General features: G+C 40.8%; 1 protein-coding gene and 1 pseudogene across 2 annotated transcripts in view; one reads left to right on the top strand and one right to left on the bottom strand.

Annotated features, from left to right (window-relative positions):
• The window catches only part of LOC149140254 (DUF21 domain-containing protein At1g55930, chloroplastic-like), a 401995-nt gene that overhangs the window by 299218 nt on the left and 77615 nt on the right, over positions 1-25162 (bottom strand). The window lies entirely within an intron of this gene.
• On the top strand, positions 3846-4792 carry LOC149140255 (protein disulfide isomerase-like 2-3 pseudogene; annotated as a pseudogene).

Raw genomic sequence — 25162 nt, 5'->3', positions numbered from 1 at the left:
AGAGATCAGGATCAGTTGGATGGAGCCTCCAACTATATGATCTGGAAGGCAAGAATTTCCCGTCTTCTAGATGAATATAATCTCAAAGCCTACATTGATAACGTGGTAGTTATACCCACGGATACAGAGCAGATGAAGACCTACAAGGAGATGTCGAAAGCAAAGAGGTAGATTCTTGATGGGGTTCGAGATCACTTGGTGTCTCACATAGTTGGAAAAGATACTACTAGGCAGATGTGGGACGCTCTCGCTACACTATACCAAGGATCTTCCGAGCAGCAGAAGGTGTATCTTGAGGACAGGCTGAGATGTACAAGGATGCAAAAAGGGGAGCGCATAGACCCCTTCCTCACTAGGATTCAGGATGCTCGAGACTAGTTGTTTGTAGTAGGGTCAGTGCCCCAGCCTACAGAATTGGTGCGATTAGCTCTAAATAGTGTTTCTGTAGAACCGCAGGTTTTCGTCTAGAGTATTCTAGGCAGAGACAAGTTACCTGATTGGGATCGAATGTGGGTGTATCTGCAACAGGAGGAGATGAGGCGAGATTTGGTGAAGAGCGCCATCAATGGCACAAGTAGCAGCAGTTCGACGAAGCGAGTGAAGGAAGAGGAAAATGTGGTCCTCGCATCAAAGGGGCAGCAAGAGGAGCGCACGAGGAAGGACCTTTCCAAGGTCAAATGTTTCAGATGTGGCGAGCTTGGCCTCTACAGCACCCAGTGTCCTCTCAGGAAGAAGGACAAGGAGGAGAAGCTGGACCAGGCGACAGCTCATGCAGAGATTGACAAGTTGTCCTCTAGATTAGAGGAAGAGTTTTGCCATGATCACCGATATACCTCCAGGAGTGAGGTGGGGTGATTTGGTTTTGTAGCCCCAGAGAGCTACAAGATGGGTAGGATTCTTGAGGAGGTCCACCTCATGAATCAATACCTTGCTACGGGAGCCCATAGCATGCAGTAGCAGGATGGATCAGTGGCAGATGGTGCAGTCAGATGCTAGAGTGACAAATGCAGTGGCTAGTAGCGGTCAGATACTAGGCAGCGTAGTGCAGAGTTGGAAGCAGTGCAGTTGGCACAAAGCAGAGTCAGCAGCAGCGCAGAGGCTTCAGTGATAGCGTAAAGACTAGCAACAGTTAGAGACTCGAGAGACAGATGCATCACGCTGATCAAAGTTGATTCAGTATTTTGGAGGCTTTTCAGTTACAGTTGTTGCAGTTGTTGTAGTTGCAGCAGCAACAGATGGAGAGGGAGTTGCAGTGCAGATGCAGTGTTGACAACAGTTCAACAAGGCCAGGAGCAGCACAGATGCAGCGTATATTAGAGTTGCGCAGTAGCTGGTGGACAACAGTAGCCAGACATCAGCAGCTTGACACAAGGTGATGCAGAGATAGGGTGTTGCTTCAGTGGGTTGCAGCGCTAGAACACATTCCTCGCTAAGAGGGAGTGTTATTTTTTGTAGCATCGGATGTGTTCTAGCCACGAAATTTGGTGGAGAAGCTAGAATACATGTATTCACCAAAACCCAAAAACTGTTTCTGGAAATTCCACCTAGAGACAACTTAATTAAAATAAATAATCAGATTTTAATGTTTCCTACGTCTCAACTTAGGGAATATGATTAATTAAAGGGTATAAATTAATTCATGGTGAGAATCTTCTAGAAAAAGACATGGATCGAGTTCTAGTTAATCTTAGCCATCAATTAAGTTTTAATCATGGTCATTGATGTCTCAACAAGAGATTATAACAAGAAACTCGATGGGGCTTGGAGAACACATACCAACAATTTGATTTCACTAGTAGATCAATTTCCTGAGTCGCAAAGTTGAGTTGCCAGAGATAGAGCTAGTGAACTCGAAGCAGTGAGAGGGGAAAGGATAGTAGGGTCGGAGGAATTTTTTCCAGTTCCAATGAGTGCACTTCATAGAGGTAGTAAGTGCCACAAAGAGGTAGCGAAGAGCCACGCAGAGGCAGTGCATTGCTTCAGAGGGAATTTCATATTTTGTTGGGGAAGAGCAGTGATATAGTGCCAGAAGTTGAAGAGAGAGTCTAGAGGCCATGAGGATCCATCTTCCAAACAGCAATTGATCAGATAGCGAGAGCGAAGCAGTTTCGAGTTGTGGGACGCTGTACTGCGTAGGATGACGCAGAGACCCCACAGAGGCAGCAAAGAGTAGCTCAACTTGAGTCAAGGTCAGTGTCGGATGCTAGTGGGAATGATATTTTTCTCACTAGATTTATTGTCAGTCATTTCTCTGTATGGATTGCTAGATTTGAGCATCCATAGTCTTGTACTCAGATTTACTAATGCATAATATTAAAACCCTCAGTTGCTGCACCGGTTTTCCTGAGTTGGGTTTTTCTGGGACTTTAGTCCAAAAATAACTGTGTATTTGTGTGTGTGTGTGTCTATTCTTCCAGCATTTTTTTTTCTTCCGCAATATTTATTTTGTGAAGGTTGCAATGTATTTAATTCAATATTTACCATAGCACACAGCAAGTAAATTATTTAATCGAATTAACAATTAGAAGAATTAACATCAGTTGTTGCAATAGGATTCAGGGTTAGTCGAATTTTCACAGGGTGGTAACTAAAAATCACATTCTTTCACCTCCTTCCAGGTCTAGCCAAGTTGAGGTACCTAGGGCATCAATTTCCCGACAAGCTAACCCTCCAAAAAATTTGATCTCCTAGGATCTCCTGTGTTGGTGTTTCCTCAAGCTATCCTCCAATTTTGAAGTCATTCTGAAGGTGGAATTGGGAGAAAAAACAAGCCCTAGTTCCAAGATCAAACTTTACCTTAGCATCCCCAAGGCTAGTACCTCATAGGGTCAAACCAACACCTTCAAGTGAAAATTCTTTCTTTGATCCTTTCCCCCACCTTGTCTAGGGTAAGAATATCATTGGTTGCTATATTTCTTCCTCATACCCTAGACTGGGTCCACTTGGTCCCGTGTGGTCTCATTCCTTTGAAAAGACAATTCTTCAAGAACCATCTGGGATACCAATTGCAAGGAGGATTTTAGGGAATGGGAAACTCCTTCACAAGTCATATCCCATAAACCTAACCCTCAAATCCTCCCTTCCTTTGCCTAGGATACATAGTACCTTGCTAAGAAAGCAAGTGAGCTCCATCCTTCAAGCTCTTCCGGGAAAGGGATTATTTGGGTCACTCATATCCATTCATTGACTTATCCTTTATTAGTGACTCCATACGTATCGGGTCTCCTCCCATCAATGAAAGTCCGTAAATAGAAGGGAGCCTTACCTGAGGTGTCAGTGGACTAAGTCTCCATTTGTTGCCCTTGGCCTAGCATTTTCCCTTTAAGGATCCCCTTTTAGGCCCCCTGCTAGTTTGAGTGTGTTGTAGCCACAACAACACCACCCAAATTTTTGGGCATATTCAAAATTTTGGGTACCCCACCACTCACCCCGAAGCATGATCACACATATGCATAAGGGTTTGTGGTAATACATCATGACAGTAACCCTGCTTCGTCTCAGTCCTCTTCCCCTCGAGTGCATTAAGATTCCTCAAATTGCCATCTTACTCTATGCCCTTGAATCTATAGCTGCACCATTGCTTTTGCATCACATAAATTACTTGCAATTCATAAGTCCGGTAAGGTGCCTAAATGTTGTGTTGATTTTCGGTTTCGAGCACCTCTTGTTTTACTCGTATAATTTAGTTGCAATTTTTTACTATCACCTCCAGATGAAATTATTTTCATAGTTTTAATTATTTATCCCTTTCTGTTCGCAGGGATTTAAATCGAGCATAAGAGATATTATATGGGCACCACAGGTTCTAAACTCTGACAGGGGTGTCCTTGTTGAGTTTTTGCACCATGGAATACAGAATCAAGGGATTTCCAACCATTAAGGTATTTACTCCTGGAAAGCCTCCATTAGACTATCAAGGAGCAAACGATGCAAAACCAACAGTCAAATTTGCAATTCAACAGTTGAAGACTGTTGTTAAAGACTGGCTAAATGGGAAGACTGGATCAAATAAGAAAAGTTCATCCAGCTCATAAATAGAGCTCACTTCAAGCGACTTTGATGACATTGTCCTCAAAAGTAAAGATCAATGGCTTGTTGAATGTTATGCTCCCTGGTGTGGACATTGCGAAAACTTGCTCCAGAGTGGAAGAAAGCTGCAAATAGCTTGAAGGGCAAAGTGAATATGGGTCACTTCAATTGTGATGCGGAGAAGAGTTTGATGAGCAGGTTCAACGTGCAAAGCTTTTCTACAATCTTGGTCTTTGGTTCGGATAAGGAGAGTCCAGTTCCTATGAAGGTGCAAGGACAGTTTCTGCGATTGAATCCTTTGCCTTTGAGCAGCTTGAGACTAATGTTTCTCCTCTGGAAGCGGTGAAGCTTACAGGCCAGGATGTATTGGGAACCACGTGTTGCTTCAACAATCTGTTTTGTTAGTTTCCTGCTCGACATTTTAGACACAAAAGCAGAAAGAAAGGATCACTACCTACAACAACTCATATCTGCGGCAGAAAAATTCAAAAGAAGTTCATATAGTCACGCGTGGGCAGCAATAGGAAGGCATCCTGCTCTTAGCAGTCGGTGTTGGTGGCTATGAGTATCTAGCCTTCATAGCTCTAAACCGCAAAAGGAGTGTCTATGCTCCACTTCGCAGCGCATTTGAGCTTGATCATCTTGTGATTTTGTGAAGGATGCAGGGCAGGGAGGTAAAGGTAATCATCCCCTAGAATATGTTCCTGTTATTAAGGAAACTGATAGAAGCATTGGAAAGTATGGCCCAAAGGTAAGGCAGTAAAGAATACGGGTAACAAAACTAGTTGAGCTTCATGTCATTATTCCCAAAGCACGGTATCATTTTATGACTATGAAGGCAAGCTAAAAGCCTGAAGGCCTTTCGACAATCAATATCAACCTTGGATCATTGTAAAATGAGTTGGAAATCACAAATCAACGTTATATTAAAGCAGAGGTTTTGATATATATGTGTATCCAACGAGATGTCAACGCAAAACACGTTAGCATTGCGTTAGAGTGGCACTTTTCAAAGAACGTGAATATTATGTGTATACATGAATTGGTAGCCTCAAAGGCATCCACGACAATCCTGAATAAAACGATTTTGGATCATCAAAAGCACAACTAGCGATACCGCGTGGAGAAGATGCTATGCCATTACAGTATTGGGGTCATGTTACAAGGAGACATTTCGCCGAGTGCGTTGCCCATATTATATCGAGGTGTCTATACTGAAAAGTGCTAGTGGTTAAACTATGCAGTGAAAAAACCATATAAAGAAGGCATGTGCTAGAATCATGCCCATGCTGATCCATAAGGAACAAAGAGCCATGGATGCAGATACGAACGAGTACGAAAAAACATAAGAAGTCATGATATAAGGTAAAATAAAGACGAATACCCGATGTTTGGGTGTTTACATATCGATGAGTCGCAGAATTGCACTCTAGGAGAAGACAGCGAATGCGACCTACTATGAAACACGACTATGCGACCTCGCGGAAGTCGCACCTCCCTAAAAGTCGCGACATCGCACTCCACAAGAGGCCAAAGGGTGCGACCCCCTTCGAATGTGACTCTGCAACCTCTCCCAAGTCGCCAGGTCGCAAAATCGCCCCCAAAGCAGGCAGAGATTGGTGCGACCTCTCCTGTCCTACGACTTCTGCGACTATGCAATTGATTTTCAAGAATCCCCTCCAACAAGTCGCGAGGTTGCAGGCGTGACCGGCCATCCAAGTACGACTACCAGCTAAATGCGACTATGCGACTTGTAGGAATTTACAGGGTAAGTTCCTCAGACAGAACACCAAAGGACACCGCTCACAAACAGATCACAGATCAATACACCAGTATTTTGACGTGGTTAAAACCCTCAAAGAGGGAAACAATCCACGGCCTGAGCCAACGCGGCCACTTCAGGCAATTTATTAATAAAAGAATGAAAATTTACATATGCTTCTCTCATAGACGGATTACCCTACAAATGACCCTCCATGCACTTTAAATAGAAATCATGGACCAATCGGGTGTTAAGCCACGGATCAAGTGTCGGTAATACCGAGGAGAGAATGAACCGTCGGATCACTACATATCGTGACCGTCGGATTGTAAGTTACAAAATGTACAAGGTAAAGAAACACACTTTACCTAACTCTATACTAGACCAAGTTGTACTTAACTATTTCCTATGTGTCGGAATATCCTAACATCCCCCCTTAAGAACAACTTGGGATAGGATTGAAGGATTTACAAATATGACACAATAGGAGAAGGAAGGAGGCACTAGAGCCTATCCCCCCTTAGTGCAACTTCCTGAACTCCAACCATAAATCGAAGTTTAGTGAACTTCGCCTCTGTGAGAGCCTTTGTAAAGATGTCTGCAACTTGATCATCTGTTGAACAATATTGCACTTCAAGAACATGGTCATGAATGAGCTTTCTGATGAAGTGCATGTGCAGTTCAATGTGTTTGCTGCGCTGATGTTGGACTGGATCTTTGCATAGCTGAATGGCACTTTGATTATCACACCAAAGTGTAGTCGGATGCTGCTGCTGAAAGCCAAACTCTAACAGGATTTGACGAAGCCACAAGGCTTCCTTACTAGCTTCTACGGCACCACGATACTCTGCTTCTGCTGAAGAAAGAGAAATGGCACCTTGTTTCTTGCAAGCCCATGTAATAGGTCCTGAACCAAGAGTGAACACATAACCTGCAGTAGACTTCCGATCATCAGGGTCACCAGCCCAATCGGAATCAGTGAAACCAACCAATACAGGCGCTGCTTCGGCACTGTAATGAATCCCAAACTGAACTGTACCTCGAACATAACGAAGTATTCTTTTAGCTGCTTTCCAATGACTTTCACGTGGGTTTTGCATAAACCGAGCAACAAGGCCAACAGCAAAGGAAAGGTCAGGACGAGTATGGGATAGATACAAAAGTTTTCCTACAAGTTGACGGTATAAGGTAGCATCAACTTCAGGAGAAGTACAAGTGACTGAAAGTTTGACTCCAGACTGAAAGGGAGAAGGAGTTGGCTTACAGTCTTCCATGTGAAAATGGCGTAGAATATCACAGGCATACTTAGACTGAGAAAGGGAAATACCTTCCTTGGATTGCAAGACTTGAAGACCGAGAAAATAATGTAAGTGTCCTAAGTCTGTCATTTCAAACTTCCTTTTAAGGCTAGACTTCACATGGTTTATAAGGTTGGGATCACTACCAGTCAGGATAAGATCATCAACATAAAGAACAAGAATGATAAGAGACTTGCCCACTTTCTTGGTGTAGACAGTATTGTCAGAATGACACCTAGAGAAGCCAGATTCTAAAATAAAGTTATCCATTTTGGCATACCAAGCTCGAGGAGCTTGCTTGAGACCATAAAGGGATTTCTTAAGCCGACATACAAGGCTGGAGTCTATTTGTATAAAGCCAATAGGTTGTTCCATATAGATTTCTTCATGCAAGTCCCCATGCAAGAAGGCGGATTTAACATCCATCTGATGGACTTCCCATTTGAAAGAAGCAGCAAGGGAAAGAACAAGGCGGATAGAGTTCATTTTGGCGACAGGGGAGAAGGTTTCAGTGTAGCGGAAGCTGAGGAGCTGAAGGAGGATCCTGAGAAGGTGGGGGAGGAGTTTCATCCTCGCTTTCATCATCTGAAGAAGAAATATTTTCAAAAGTAGAAGAGATAGGGAGAGGTGGCACATCCGCCGAACTAGGCTCGCAGGCCGATATATTTTCATCAAACTTTACATCTCTTCTAATGATAACATTTTTGGACTTAAGTGGAATAAGTCTACATCCTTTGACATCTTCAGAATATCCAACAAAAATACATTTTTCACTCTTTGGTTCTAAAGCTTTATGTTTCTCATCTGGAATATGGGCCCATGCTTCACTTCCAAAAACACGAAAGTGACTTACATCTGGTTTGTTTGAGCTCCATGCTTCTTCTGGAGTGATATTCTTTAAAACCTTAGTAGGAGTGCGATTTATTATGTAATTTGCACAGTTAATTGCTTCTGCCCAATAATTAAGACTAAGTCCTTTAGATTGAAGCATACAATTAGCCATTTCCTTTAAGGTGTGATTCTTCCTTTCAGCTACACCATTTTGTTGTGGAGTATATGGAACAGTATGTTGCATTTGAATTCCATTCTCAGTGCAAAAGTTGATGAATGTGTTTTTAACATATTCTCCGCCATTATCAGATCTTAGCTTAAGAATTTGATGTCCAGATTGTTTTTCAACAAAGGCCTTAAAGGCCAAGAACATGTTAAATACTTCACTCTTGAGTTTTAAGAAGTATACCCAAGTGCGTCTGGAGAAATCATCAATGAAAGTTAAGAAATACTTGTAGCCAAAGAATGAAGCAACTGGAAGTGGACCACATAAATCACTATGCACGAGCTGTAAAGGGGCTGAGGCGTGCCAAGAGGCACGTTTTTCAAAACTGTCCCGATGATGTTTTCCGAGTACACATCCGGAACAAACACCATCTCTGCAAGATACCATTGGAAGACCTGTCACCATATTTTCTTTACATAGATTCTGAAGAGAGCGATAGTTTAAGTGACCAAATCGCTCATGCCAAAGTTTGCTCACTTCATCATTATGAGCAACAAATACTGAGGGAAGATTTGATGACCCAAAGTTGTGAAAGTTATACAACCTTGTAGAATCATCAGCAATGCCAGTAGCTAAAATCTGTCTAGGATCTCTTAGGTCCTTAATTACAACATCATGAGGTGAAAATTCAACGATTTTACCTTCACCTGAATGAGTTATCTGATATACAGATAGAAGGTTGCAGGATAAGGTTGGAACACATAATACATCATTAAACTGACCATTGTCTAGATGAACAGTTCCAGTCCCTACAACACTAAGAGATCTATCATCACCAACATATATATTTTTGGTGTTACAATCATTTAAAGAAGGAAACATGGCTTTGTTTTTGGCCATGTGATAAGAAGCTCCAGAATCAATGAGCCACTCATGAGAATGAGAAGAAGAAGATACATTTAGTGCATAGCCAGAGCGAGATGCTTGACAACCACATGCAGAAAGTGCCATTCCTAAAGATGAAGTTGAAGTTGAAGAGTGCTCCAAATGGATATTATGCTTCTTCATTGCTACTTCCAAGGCTTCCATCTTCTTAAAGCATTTGGATTCTAAGTGGCCATCTCGATTACAAAAGTTGCAATGTCTATCAGTTTTCTTCCATTTATTTTTATTTGTCTTATCATTTTGTTGAAATGATTTTTCATGTTGAGGCTGAAATTGCTTAGGACCCTTGTTTGGTTTAGGACCATTCTTTTTAGGATACAACTTCTTAGGATTCTTTGGATTTGGTTGCTGCTGGGCGGCTAACGCTTTCTTAGAAGAGTTTCCAAGATGAAGAAGACCAAGGTGTAAGAGTTTTTCTTGTTCTCTTATTAAAGAATCACAAAAGGAATCAAAGGAAGGGGACTTGTAGGTTTGTCCTTGAGAAATGAAGGCTTCTCTTGTAGAATGGAAGGTGGAAACAAACACAGAATAGGCTGGTCCCAACTTAGTAAGAATGGAGTAGATAAGGCTACTATCTTCTTTCTTAACCTTAACACCTTCCAAGAGAAGTCTAAGGGTCTTGAACTTGGACAAAAAATCTTCAATGCAAGAAAAATTATTGGGCTCCAATGTAAGCAATTCATTTTCAAGTTGATGGGCTTTAAGTTCATTTTTAATTCCAAAGACTTTAGTAATTTGTTGCAGTGCTTCATCAGGAGTATCAAGTTCTGCAATATGGAATCTAAGATCTGGAGAAATAGACATCCCTATCAACCCACGTGCTTGGTCTTGCCTATTTTCCCATTTAGCTGCCTTATCTTCATCTTTCGGTTTGGTCTCTTGGCCTGTGGCTATTCTGTAAAGATCTTTACTTCTAAGTAAATCCACAATATAGGACCACCATTGGAAGTAGTTAGTGCTATCAAGAATGACTTGGCATGGACTTTCCATTTTTAACAGAAACTGAAGCTGTAGATGCTGAAACTAAGTGTACCAATGGAAAGATCTCGAAAAATTAGGCCATTTCAAAAAAAACGGTTCTGAAAACGGCTTCCAGATGAAGAAGTTATGGCTTTTTGAAAAAAAATTGATGAAGTCGCCGACGAAGTGCGGGAATGTGCGGAAATGAAAAAATCCGCCCCCAAAAAATGGAGACTTGAACCCAAGACCTCTACTCTCATAAATTAGATTTGCACCAAGTGAGCTATACAAAAAATTTGAGAGAGAGAGAGAGGGGGGGTTGATGCTTTGGGTTGCGTGCTTGCTTTGAGAAGGCTATTTTTCCTTACAAAACAAAAAACACAAAACCCAACACGGACATACAAAAAAAAAACAAACCTTGCGGCTCGAAGTTAGCTTTAGCCGAAAAACTAAATATTTTCAAAAATGAACCTTGCGGCTCAAAGTTAGCTTTAGCCGGAAACTAAATATTTTCCTCAATGTTTCTGATTTTCCGAGATCACACTAAGGCGCAGCGGAAAAGAGCATACGCATGAGAAAAATCCTTCCTTTCTGTTTCTGATTTGCCCAGATCGCACAAAGTCGCAGGGCAAAGAGCATACGCAAAAATGAAAGGTATAGATCCGGTAATAAAAAAGCTAAATAAACCGAAACCGAAATAAACAGAGAGAAAATAACTGTAAACTGCAAATAAACACTATATACCTCCAGATCTTAAAAATGACGCAGCTAGGGCTACTGGAAACCTTTTCGCGTGAAACAAAAGGGGTTCCTCACTGGAACAGATGCTCCCAACACAACAGAGCAGTCCTCTCGGCCCGAAAGCAGTCAGAAACAGTAGATCTAGGAAACGGCAGTCGGATGCAGTTCTACCGGCTTCAGATTTGGATCACCAACGGACGCGGCCCTCAAATAGCTCTGATACCATGTAGGAATTTACAGGGTAAGTTCCTCAGACAGAACACCAAAGGACACCGCTCACAAACAGATCACAGATCAATACACCAATATTTTGACGTGGTTAAAACTCTCAAAGAGGGAAATAGTCCACGGCCTGAGCCAACGCGGCCACTTCAGGCAATTTATTAATAAAAGAATGAAAATTTACATATGCTTCTCTCATAGACAGATTACCCTACAAATGACCCTCCATGCGCTTTAAATAGAAATCATGGACCAATCGGGTGTTAAGCCACGGATCAAGTGTCGGTAATACCGAGGAGAGAATGAACCGTCGGATCACTACATATCGTGACCGTCGGATTGTAAGTTACAAAATGTACAAGGTAAAGAAACACACTTTACCTAACTCTATACCTAACTCTATACTAGACCAAGTTGTACTTAACTATTTCCTATGTGTCGGAATATCTTAACACGACTTCACGATTCCACCCACTGTATTTAAGTCACACTTCCAAATGAGATAGGTTGGAATACTCCATTCCAATTCGTATTTGTTGGCTTTGTAACAGGGCTAGTTTGAGCCAAAGACTAAGACAAATCTTGGAGTTATCTACGAGAAAACTCTAGAAGATCATGCAAACACATTGCATAAGGTTCTTTGCCTACGCTCACGGGTTTTGAGGCCTGATTTTGGCCTTCAACTTGTTCCAGATCCCTCAATCCAAGTTTGTGGCTTATATTCATGCTTCAGCTCTCTATACTTTGAAGGAGCTTAGGGTTTTCTTATGACTGATGTTGGACTATTTCTAAGCTTAATTTTGCATGATGATGTGAGGCAGATTTGAGCGCATTTGTGTTAGGGTTTCTGAAAGTGTGATACCTTATTAATCTATTTTGAGATGTTACTATGCCCCCCTTAAAGACATCGTTAAATTAAGTTGTGAAGCAGCAGTAGCAAGGCTCGATGCATTTGAGTTCTGTTGCAGAATTAAAAGTGTTGGGCTACAAGAGCACTGATCAAGTTCAGAACCAAATTAGGAACCCTCGGATCTGGAGAATTAATCAAAGATAAGGACTGCGACGTAGTGGAGGAAAACGTGTCCGACAGATAGCGGCCTGTTGTCAGTAGCAAACTCTTGGAACTTCCTCAAACTCTACCATGACACAATTGGCAGTATTGGAGGAACAGATTCAAAGAATGGCTCATCTTTGTTTCAACTGAAGAGTTTTCAATAGCATCAGGCAAGAATTGGAATATACTAGGCCAAGAACCAATACCGATTCAAAAGGAACAACATTGTGAGTTAAGGGCGCGGACAGAGTTTTCTCATCAAATGAGAATTTGCATAACTGGCCAACATGACAATGTCTAACCTCTGTGAACACTGGTGACTTCGATTAGGCAGTGATACCAAGATAGTACGTACAGTGAAGCAATAATGAGAATAAATGAGAATACGGCTGAGCAAGCCCAAGAGGACCCCCGAGGCCACAACATTGATAATACTGTGGCACAGCAATTGACCACACAGGGGTCTAGATTAATTATTTATTAATGTCATTCTTTCAAATTAGCTGGTTGTAATTCCATTATCATTCTTTGTTCGAAATTATGTCTGAGTAATGTTATTTGCGTGCAGGTAGAAGGAACGAAAACAAATATTGGTCTACGCAAAAGGATTAGGGTTTCTCATGGAGCTCACATAACTAGGTTTTCCTTTAGTAAGCCAGATGGTCCCTTCCAAGTTCTAATAACTTTTCAATGGACTCAAAGGCACATCACCAGAAGATAGATGAAGGCAAGTGCGGCATAGTGGCAAGAAAACGAATCAATCTCAAGACCAAGCATCCACAGCGTGGCAAGATTTAGGCACCCAACATTCTAGGGTTTCCAATAACCCTCAGCATCTTTCTCTCTATCTCTTTCATCATGATGTAAATATCACCCACCATTATGTCAGTCACTATGTTAGGTCTGATCTGGGCCTGTAATAATCATTGTGGCCTAAGGAAGAAGAGGGTGATCTCAAGAGTCATGAAGGTAGCCGAAAGGTCACAAGGGAGGCCAAGGGTCACGGTAGGTGAGCAATCACCTCACCTTTATAAATGTTCCCTTAGGCCTCATTTTAAAGGGACTTTAGCACTTGTGTTGAGGCCAATAGAGATAGTTGATTGATGCTTGAGAGCTAAGGCCACTCAGCTCTTGGTAGCTAGGAGAGTGGTTTTGCAGTAGGGCTAGGGTTTTGACACCGGGCGATGGTATGAACAGCCCATGTTCCACTACTGGGTATTGACCAGTTGCATGATATGTATTTGAAGTTGCAACAATATTAATAAGATGTTTTCTTTTTCCCTTTGCACTAATTCCCATGCTGACTCATGGTGGTTGTATTAGTTGTCTGGTACCTCACCATATCTATATGAGTGCTTTCATATACGTGAGATGTTATGTACTGATACATAGTGGTTGCGTGTATGTTTCGCTTTAGAATCTATGTTTACTTGTTCCTTGCCATGTCGGTGACCTATTGTGAACTACTTCGCAATTGACCTCCGACATGTTCTTGTTTATTATGTCCGATGGGGTTTTAGCTAACTAATCGTCCTCATCGTTCATCTCTTCTTATCGTTGCGGTGACTTGTTTAAACCTCTTTCTGCAATTTGTCAATCTTGGTCTGATTTTGTTTCATTGCCCGAGCACTTCATTCCCACCCCACTTTGGCACCTTCTCATTTGATAACCAAGAGCAGAAAACATTCATGGTGGCAGCCGGGCCCACATACCGGATGGGGCTCCTACTCCAAATGGCGTGAAGTCTAGTTGGGACTTTACACTGGGGAGACCCCTTAGACGTTGGCGGCACATTCTTGGCCCGTCAACAGAGTGATAACATGCATTAAATCTATGCAAAAACTTGAAACTAGAAAGGGCTACAACATATAAAAAATTTCTACAAGCATGATACTTGAGGATTGATGGGTAAGCATGGGCTTCACCAAGAGTGAAGGGGATCCCAACCTGTATTACACACTTTTTGGTGATGATCCACTCATCTTGGTACTTTATGTTGATCATCTATTTCTCATAGGGTCAAAGAAGCTCATAGAGATGTGCAAGAAAGATCTAGCTATAGAGTTCGAGACGAAGGGCATTGGCAGCAAACAACATTAGAGGTGTGGCAGCAAACAAGTGAGATTTCCCTGAGACATGGAAAATATGCAGTTGATGTCTCAAGGAGATTCAAAATGGTGGATTGCGGACCTATGTTTCAACCTATGATCACCAATCTGAAGAAGCTAAATGCTTCAAAGTCAGAGTTGGTGGATCCCACTTTGTAAAAGTTGTTGATTGGTTCCTTGATGTATTTGATAAACATTAGGCCAGATATATGTTTTGTTGTGAATACCCTAAGCCAGTTTATTGTGGAGCCAAGGAGGGTGCATTGGGATACAAGTTACAACAAAGTATGTGCTCAGAGACTTACGAGGTACAATGGAGTATGGGTTGAGATATGTCAGGACTGGTGGAGTGAAATTGCAAGTTGGTGGTGTAGTGGACAGGAATCAACAATGATTTCATGGTTTAGCAAGAAGCAGGCTTTTGTGGCACTAAATTCAACAAAGGTCGAGCATATGGCGACAAATTTGGCAAGTTGTGAGGCTGTTTGACTTCACAAGATGCTCACAGGGTTATTTGATCATGAGTTGGATACCACTGTGATTCACTATGATAATCAAAGTTGCATCAAACTCTAAGAGAATCCAATGTTTCATGATAGGTACAAGCACATAGCGACCAGATATCACTTCATCAAAGAGAGAGTCCAAAGGGGAGTTTTGAGGCTTCAATGCATCTCCATGGATGAGCAAGTTCCAGATATTCTCACCAAGCCCCTTGTGAAGGGGAAGTTTGTCTTCTACACAAATAAGATGGGGGTAGTGCAGAATACCTTCCTCGCTAGCAAGGAATGTTGATGATTAGCTCAAACAGGTGCTTCTAAATAGGCCATGTATCAAGCATGCAAAAGTTGTCCAAAACCTCTCTAAGTACTTGCTTAATTTATTAAATAAGTGACTTTTACAGTTTTTCTTAAATCTAACTTAAGAAAAGCACATTAATTAATTAATTAATGTTGGCTACTGGGCTAAAGTTTTCTAAAAAAAGTGAATTATTCACTTTAGTGAATTATATATAATCTCTACCACTGATCTCTCAAGTGAGGCTTGGGATTTAATCCTAGCCATCCATCATTTAGGAGATTAGGGTTAGGGATCTAGCTCAATGAAAAATTAGAAAAGAAACCCTAAGGGGAGGAGAAGACACATTGAACATTGAGAGAGTGATTTTCTCAAGTGGAGAGTGAGAGATTCAAGGCTAAGGAGAAGGAAAATTTTCGGAGCAAATTTGAGCAGGCCGAGATCTTTAGGGTCGAACTTGTAAGGGGGGAGAGAAACTCATCTTGGAGGCTTGCGCAAGGGGCCTTATAGGTCACACCCTAGGTGGCGCTGAGATATTCTTCCAGTGCATAGGCTATACAGGGCTAAGATAGAGGAGGCCAAATTGCAGATTGGAGAAGCCGATTTTTCCAAGGACCAAGTTTTCTAGGGGCCAAAATATTCCAATGGACCAAGATTTCCAGGTTCCATTTTTGCTGTATATATTATGTATTTCTCTCTGGGCCATTTTCTGTATAAGGGAGCCCTTATTTATTCTGAGTAATAGAAGTGAAGAGTAAATTGGATGGTTTGAAATTTCCGCTATGTCACTGATTTTCTATTTGTGCTTCTGCTACATTTTTTTCGTTAAAATACTAGTGTATTTTTTTAACAATTGAGAAAATTAATTTATTGCATTAAATAATTTCTGGGTATAAAATATTGATGGGAATATTAAATCAGATCTGGTATTAGGGAAATTAACAACCTCCATCATAGCATGCTTCAGCAGATCCATACCCACCTTCTCAATTTCTGTGCAATAGTTTTGTTGTGTGGATGGAGGCACAATAATTAAGGTGCAACAGTAGTTTTGGATATAAGGTTAAAAGGCCGCATGTTTGTGCCTTATTTATATCTGCCATTTTTAGCCAATTTGCTTTTCTAGAGTTAGAGTTTTTTATCTCTAATTTTAGGTGTTTTCCTGTTTACAAGGTTTTGCTTTTTGTTATATTCAGAAAGTGTTTTTTAGTTCAGTTTTAGGATGACTCTCTAAGTTCCAACAAAAAGCATATGAGCCAGAATAGTTTCAAGATTTAGCTAGCCATTGGTTTCCAAGCATCTTTCTCATGCATGCATATGCACACTCTTCAATGGAGTGAGTTCAGTTAGTTTTTCCGTTTGCCATCCTAAATTAGGCAGTGTGCAAGGGGAAGTTCTATTTTTTAAACCCTAACTCTCCTAGTCTATAAAGGAGGTAGGGCTCTCCAATAGGATAGTAAGTGAGATAGGGTTTAAGCCATTGTATTGTATTTCCTTCTTTCAGTTAATAGAAGATAGATATTTGATCGAGCTATTCAAATTTTGCACTTGCTGTAATAATTTTAAGTTGTTCATGTGTTTGTAGATCTAGCATTCTTTCTAGTTGCATTGATAGGTTTTTAATTTGAAGTTATGTAGGATTTGATAGCAATAGGAGTGCAAATCTGCCTACCATGAATTGAAAATTTAACAAAACATATTTATTTACACTGATTACAAGTTTACAACCAATGTATTGTTGATTTTTTTGTAGCATCGGGAGGTATTCTTGAATGGCTAAAGAGGTCTCCAAGTAGGCCTAAGAAAAAAAAAAATTTTGGACCATCAAGTTGGCCCAGGAAGTCAAGTTAGCCCAGAGTGAAGAGACGTGTCGCTTGGGGTATTTCACCCCATTCGAATTGTATAAATAGGCATTGTGATGCCTCATTTCTACACCATCAAAGAAAGCAAGTCTGAGCAAGACAAATTGGTTTTGAAGATCATTCTTTTCTCTCTCTTGGCCACACATTATGAGGAGCAGTTGACCAACTTATATCTCTGCTTGACTGAGTTGAATGGAAATTGACTGAGCTGTTTGACCTCAGATTTGACCAGAAAACCATACAACATTGATCACCGAAGCTGACCGCAGGGCCGAACTTTGACCGCAGGCTGACTGTTTGACCAGCGTTGACTTACTGGAGATTTTACCAGGTTTAACCGGTATTTGACTTGGATTATGGGCACATATTTCTAGACAAAATTGTTGATTTTGTAAACCTTGCTGAAGAATAATTTCTCCTAAAGAAAACTTGTTGGGTTTTCTCCCAAGGTTGGGTTTCCCAAGGTAAAAATATTATCTCTATTGTGCATGGCTGCCTTTCCATGATCTTTACTATTTCCCATGCATTTACTGTTGACATTTTCTGAAGTGTAATCGTTCAATGATATCATTAGCATAAGAATACTATGTGTAAATGATTAGGAAGTAATTATCTGGCAGAAAATTGTATTCTACTGTGCATCTTGTAGAAAATTCAACATGGTATTAGAGCCTTGTTGAAAGAGCAGCCATTGAAGTCAGCTTAAGAGACAAGCATCCAGCAGCCTGATTGGATTTTTAGATCTCTTGTCAAAATGGCACCAAGTGTTAGAGTTAAAGACAGGTTAGATGGTGCCACCAACTTCAGATTTTGGAAGACCAGAACTCTCCTTATCTTGAAAGAGAATGCGGTTCAAGATCATGTGGAGATAATTATTCTAGAGCCAAAGGGAGCTAATGAAAAAGCCAAGTATAAGAAGAATGAAGGCAAGGCCTGGAGAATCCTGATAGATTCCATAAAGGACCACTTGATTCCTCACGTTGTTGCATTGAAGATTGCCAAGGAAGCATATGATGCTCTGGTAGGATTGTATGAGCAGTCACGCTAGCAAAAAGTTAACCTTGAGAAATTGTCTCCATAGCATCATGATGACTAGATCAAATTTTGTTGTCTCGTATCTTACGAGAGTCTCCCATATCAGAGATGAGCTTATAGCCATTGGCGATTGTTAGTTTTCGGTAGCATCGGAAGTGCTCTAGCCTTGAAAATTGGTGGAGAGGCTAAGGCACATGAGTTCTAAAGAACCCAGAAACCGTTTGGTGAAATTCCACCCGGAGTGTATTTTATTAAAATAATTAATATTTTTAAGGGAGTTCCTAAGTCTAAACTTAGGGAAATTAAAATATTAATGGGTATTAATCAAAATATGGGTGAAAATGATCTAAAAGGCGGATCAAGTCATGTTTTAATCTTAGTCGTTGATTAGAGACTTAATCTCGGCCGTCGAAGACTCAACAGGAAAAGTATAAATTGGAGGCTTGGGGTTCATTTGGAAACACACACACAGATATTGAGGAAATCAATTTTATGAGGTGAGAAGTTCTCAGGAGGAAAATCGATTGGGGAGATCTTGTCGCTGAGGGGCAGAGAGAATCCGGGAGGACTTTCCAGAAAATACAGAACAAAGGGGCGGAGAGAGTTGACACAGAGGCAGCGTAATAGCTGGGAGAGCTAATGCAGAAAAGTTCCCTGTCATGCAAAATCTAAAACTGTCGGAACAGCAAAAACTATCACGAACTGTCAGAACTGTCGAGAACTGCCGAAACAGCCGAGACAGCTGACGCAGAGGGCAGAGAAGGTGACGCAAGGCTGACGCAGAGGGCAGAGAAGGTGACGCAAGGCTGACGCAGAGCCAACACAGAAATAGTCGGGGTTAGCCAGTCTTGTGCCGGATCAGCCGGAATTTTGTCGGGTGAAGTGAGGTAAAACTCACTCAGATTTTACGTCTGTATTTTCTCTATAAAGGATTGCTAGATGAGCATCCTAAATTTGTATTCATATATTTCTTCTGCATAATAATAAAACCCTCACAGCTGCTGCACCGGTTTTCCCGCATTGGGTTTTTCCAGGCACTATTGTGTCCAAAAATAAGTGTGTCCTATGTATCTTGTTCTTTGCTCTGTTTTCTGTTTCATGAGATCAAATATTTAATTAGTGTAGACTACAGAAGTAATTTGCTTCAGTATTCAGAAGAATAACTTGATGAATGTAATAAATCAAGTAGGTGAAGTAGATTCAGATATGCTACAGTAGGGGTTCCTTCAAAGTGTAGGAATTTTCACAGAGATACCATTGATGATACAGAGCTTGTTACAGTGACTCTCAACAGAATCCCTTCCTCACAGGAGCCATTTATTCAGGGAATTTGTGCACGAGAAAAAATGCCTGAGTTTGATAAACTATGGATTGAATGTGTCCAAGAGGAGGCCATATTGTTTTCCAAGAACAACTTGGAAAATCTATAAGATGAAAAACTCAAGCCCTTGCAGCTCATACAAGGAAAGAAAAAGGGAGATGGAACTTTGGAAAGTTTGAAAACAAGAATACAAGAAGAAGACTTGCTCAAGATCAGAAGAAGAAGGATATGTCAAAGCTCAAGTGCTTCATTTGTCATGATTTTGGACACTATGCCTCCCAGTGTCCTGAAAAGAAAAGGAAGGAAAAGCAGCATGCATCAGCAGCCAATGTTGTTGATGATGATGAGCATCCACCTCAGAAGAAGTCACAAGAATTCTTCTTTTAGGATCTACTACTTGTAATGTTTGTGGACAGATGTGCCTCTAGGCACATGAAAAGTTTTCAAGCTTCTCTTACAGATTTGTCAGAAAGGGAGTTGGCAATCCTCGACAGTTTCTTCCTTAATCAAGAGATAAGTACTTCATATTTTTCCGCCTTGATTATTACTATTTTTTTATTTTTAGTCAACCTCTTGTCCTTGTATTTTTCTTTGTTATAAAAAAAATTCCATGGCCTCCAGAGTGGAGTTTTGCAAAAAGGAAGAATTGTGGAGACTACCAATGATTCACGCAATAGATGGTCGCATCAAGAAGTACAAAGCAAAGTTGTGGTAAGAGAGTTCTCCCACAAAGAGGGAGTGGACTATAAGGAGATTTTTGCTCTAGTTGCCAGATGGTCAAGTTCTTGTATGGCCTAAGAGCTCGAGCATAGACTCAGCAGGAGCGATTAATGTTTGAGAAGGAGGATTGTACAGAGTGTTAGGACATCCAAGATCGTGCTAGATGACCAGAAGAGCTTCCAGTTCCGAGGAGCAAACAGTCAAACAAGATGCTCACAGACGAGAGGTCTTTGGGAGCAGCATGCCTTCTATGAGGGGACCATGCCAAACAATTGGATACACTTCAGTGACAGAGGGAGCTGCAGTGGCAAAGGGGGCAGCCAAGATTTCCACAGGAGGATATGCTTTAGTGTCAGAGGGAGTGTTGAGAAATCTAGGGGCAACTAGAATAGATGATTTCTCGTACTTTGATAACTGCTTGTGATGTTCTTTTACTTAACTTGATGTACGTGTAGTTAGCTCTTCTTTACTTGAATATTGTAGTGTTCTTTAATCATCAAACAGCTACCAAAAAATGAAGAACAATAAGACAAGATGACACAAAATGTATGTTGCAAGCTAGGGCCAAAACCTCTCCTCTTGAGAGGAAAACCCACAAGAATTCTTCTCTTCTTATAGAATGTTTAGATGACGAATCCAAATCCTGAGACCTTTGACAAAGACCCCTCCAAGACAAAGTCAACGCCAAACAAACTTGCCTTCTAACTGTTGCAACTTTCTCCTTTGACCAAAAATCTCGGACCTGCAATTTTAACTGCAATTTTTTGGCTACTACAGAAACCCTAGTTTTACATGTATAGGAAAATTATGGTAATTTTGTCCTTCTCTCTTCTTAGCTTGAATTAGTTCTTCTTCCTTGTTGACTTGGCTTCCTTCCTTGATCTTCCTTGCTACTAAATTTGACTCCCTTAGTGTGACTGCAATTCGGTCTTGCTGCAACTTATTGATGCCCTAATTCTTCTTCGCATGTGTGGGAGATCTAGACCTAAAACAGTGCTTTATACTTCAATTTTTCTTCCTTCTTTCTCTTCTTCTTCGTTGGTTCTAGGTCTTCTTTTCTTTGTAAATCGAACTTGATTGATGCTACTAAAGTGAGGTCGAGTTCTTCTTATTTATAGGCTTCACATGGTGGTCGAATAGCTCTTCATGTAGGCCGACTTGTTGCAGCAAGGTTGACTTGTCTTGGAAGGTCTTTTATGACTCAAATAAATTTCTTTTAAATAATAAGGGGTGCCCAAAGAGGTCTTACATATTACAATGACTCAATTGACTCCTAGACTTTATGACAAAGTGTTGATTTGGGGTAGCATCGGATGTGCTCCAGCCACGAAATTTGGTGGAGATGTTGGGGCACATGAGATCTCCAATACCCAGAAAGGGTTTGGGCAGATTCTAAACAGATCAGGAGATATTAAAATAATTAATATTTTTAATAGAGTCCCTAAGTCTAAACTTAGGGAAAATAAAATATTAATGTGTATTAATATGAATCTGTGTTAGAGTGGTCCAAAAGACATGGATCAAGCCAGACCTAATCTTAGTTGTTGATTAGGGACTTAATCTCGATCGTTGATATGTCAACGAAAAAAGTATAAGAAGAGGCTTGAGGGTCACTCGGAGAGTACACCAGAGTGATCAGTCATTCTATTCTCTAGAGCAGGGTTTGCTAAGAGAGATAAAATCAGTGATCGGGAGAGCAGCTAATGGGCATTGAGTACAGAGAAACAGAGAAGGCAGGGATTTGTCGGGAGAGCAGCATAGCAGCCAAGGAGGGTGACGCAGAGCCAGCAAGGGCTCACACAGAGGCAGCCAAGTGCTGCGCAGAGCACCAAAGGGGCAAGCGCTGCTAACGCAGAGGCTCCCAGAGCTGATGCAAGGCCTCCTAGGGCTGACGTAGACCTAGAAAGGCTGACGCATGGCCAGCGTGAGATAGAGAGGGGCTGACACGGTCCAGATTGGGCAGACACCGGGGTTGTAGGAGCAGTTTTGTGCTGAGGAGCTGCCGAAAGGGTTTTTTGGGGTTTCAGCCAGGAGATTTCTCTCAAACTGTGAGGTATAGCTGCTAAGGATAATTCTCTGTTGGGTAGGCCAGTTTCATCACCCAGATTGTACTCTGATATTGCTTAATAAGAAAACCCTCAGATAGCTGCACCAGTTTTCCCACATTGGGTTTTTCCGGGGACATTGGTCCAACAATAATGGTGTCATGCGGTGTGTTTGTTCTTGTTTCTTTTAGTTGTTGATCTATAATATGTTGAGCATGCACTGGTGTTTATTTTCAGTATTTACTTCGTAAATAACTTGTTAAAGAAAAATAACAAGTAGGTAGGAATAAATCAGAAAAAGTGCATGAAAGGTTTCTAAACTAAGTAAACTTAGAAACTTCAACACAAAGCCCTAGAAGCACTCAATGGGTGCTTGATCTATAAATAAAATAACCTTGACCATGAAACCCATGCTTCAAAATAATAATAATAATATTTCTTTTTCTCTTTTTCATCAAATACATAAAATCATGATTATATTAATCATTATGAAGACCGAACTTAGTTACACATTTCAACACTGCCTCTTAACTAGGGAGGTATTCATAATCCATACAAGGTACTTAGACATTCTCATACTAAAGAATTCTCATAAGAAGAGTCGAATTGGTTAGCCATCTCATAAGCTATTTATTCAGCTTATATCAGTGCATCTCATCATATCAACTAGCATTGTCATATAGCAAGGCCTTGACTAACAGCTCTACCTCTCCACAAGAATAGTGCACAATGTTTTGGAGACTGATTTATAGACACCTTCATCATTGTGTCTCAAGGCACATACCCCATCTGAATGTTCAAGGTATGTCCTTCTAGGACCATTCCCATCTTGGATTAACACATCCTCATGGAATTTCCTCTTAGACTACTCTTACCTATTGGATGTCCTACCTCATCCTCAAAGGGTATTGAAATCTGTGAAAATTCGAGAATCCCCAAATCACTACTGCAGCAAACTGATATTACTTCTCCTACTTGTTAATCCATGCAAGTTATTTACTATGTTCTACTGTGAAGATTGAAGAAAATACAACTGCAGCCTTCACAACTTTAAATAATATGCGGAAACAGGAATCTGAGCAAGAAAGAATTAACACGCACAAGTGACAGCATTGTTTTTGGACCAATGTCCCCGGAAAAACCCAATGTGGGAAAATCAGTGCAACAGTTGAGGGTTTGTATTATTAAGCAGTAATTTCTGAGTACAATTCTTCGGATGCCCAAACTAACAATCCTATACAGAGATCTAACTAGACAAAAAGTAGTGAGATGATCTCACCCTGTCACTGGAAAATCCGACACTGGTCTGCGTTGGAGATGAGCCTCTGTGTTGCCTCTGCGCAGTACTGCATCACACCCACACAATCAATGCATCACTATCGTTGGGACTGCGTTGCACCTCCTTTGATCCTCTGCTGGCTGGAAACTTTGGCCCTTTGTCCTCCCGGTCTCACACCCCAGCTCCGACACTTGATCCCGACTGTTCCTCAACAGAATTTCGGACTCCCTCTGAAGCTCTGCACTGACACAGCGTGGCCCTGCATCAACCTCTCTAGACGTCTTTCTGCCCTCTTTGCCTTGTACTCTCCGGATCAGGAAAACTTGCTCCAGAAAATTATCTCTGCCCCTCATTGCAAGAAATCACCTCGATCACTTCTCCGGCAACTGTTGCGCTACTCTCTTCAATAATCGATCTCTTGACCTCTCACTCAATGTGTGTTCCAAATGCCCATCAAGCCTCTTCATATAATCTTCTCGTTGAGTAACAAACAGCCTAGATTAGATTCTAATCAATGGTTCAGATCATTTTGGCTTGATCCTCGATTTCTTCTAGAAGTTTCACCCCCCCAGTTTAATTAATACCCTTAATTATTTTAATTTATTAAGTTTAGACTTAGGCATCCATTAAAAATAATTAATTATTTTAATAAAACCTCCGGGTGGAATTTCCCAAAACAATTTCTGGGTATTCTGGAATACATATGTCCTAGCCTCCCTACAAATTTTGAGGCTTAGAGCACATCTGATGCTACCAGAAATCAACAAAATCAATCTCAAATGCTTACCCAATCCTCCATTCTTTCTTCATAACATGAAGAAAATAATGATGTGTCTATGAGGATCTACTCATTCCTATCAAAGGAATATACCCAAGCTCCCTCTTAACAAGGGACTTGCCCAAGCTCTCTCTTTAACAAGGGGCTTGATATCAACAACAATTCTCTTTGGTGGAGATCATGGTACAATCAGTTGCTTGTAGGGCTCCTCCTTTCAGCATCTTGTCATGAACTTCAACTTCTTCATCATGGAGGGAGCCTTCTTCGTGTAGGGCATCAGCCATCTTCTTCATCACTTCCCTTCAGCAAAATATCGTGTTGAACCAATAGTCATGTCATCCTTCTCTTCATCAAGGAGTGATCTTCTAGTCCGCATATGGCTATTCTTCATATAGCTACCTCTTCCAAGTCATGTTTCTTTCACAATCTTCCATCCTATCTCATGAGTGCTAGTTTTAGGTGATTTCTACAACCTTCTTTCGGTAGCCCTATTTCAACCCAACCAAATGATTTCTCAAAAATCAAAATGAACATTAAATCAAAGTTACTTCTTTATGATGGCCTTTCGTTATGGCATTTGTTTGATGCAACATCAACATCCTTCAACATATTGTATGAATCCATCTCCAAAATATACATTACCAAGGTTCTCCTTTTCCAACCTACATATCAGGGTCTTCATACCTTTTTCATGGAGATATCAGAGCTAATCCTTCTTGTTATCAGAGGTTGATCTTTTATCTTCTCTCACGTGACTATAGATACATCTTTAATGAACTCTTCTTTCACCTTCTTTGCATATTTCTCTCTCAAGATCTTCTATACATAGTTCCTTTATCATAGGAGCCATGGTTGTCAACCACCTCATATTCTTCATGAGGTTATATTATGATGATTTCATCTTGTCAATCTGTAGAAGGGTTCAATGTATACAGTCTACATGCCTTCATGTATCATTCTTATGGAAGAGTTCCTTCTTCATGTTCATGAGATAGAGCATTCTAACCATTCTATCTATAACCATATGATGACATGGCTTTATCTATCTATTACCAAATATATATACATACCTTTGTCTTCTTTAGGTCATCTAGACTTCCTTCTAGCAGCTTCCTTTCCTTGCTTGAAGATGAGAGTACTTCAATCAACTTGACATGTGTAATACTCCTAATTAGTCATGGCTAATTGGAATATTCGATTTTGCTCAA

The sequence above is a fragment of the Pinus tabuliformis genome, chromosome X (assembly GCF_031772625.1).
Source record: "Pinus tabuliformis cultivar Carrire ecotype Pingquan chromosome X, CPIR1, whole genome shotgun sequence".
Classification (NCBI taxonomy): domain Eukaryota; kingdom Viridiplantae; phylum Streptophyta; class Pinopsida; order Pinales; family Pinaceae; genus Pinus; species Pinus tabuliformis.
This window is presented reverse-complemented; position numbering and strand designations above follow the sequence as displayed.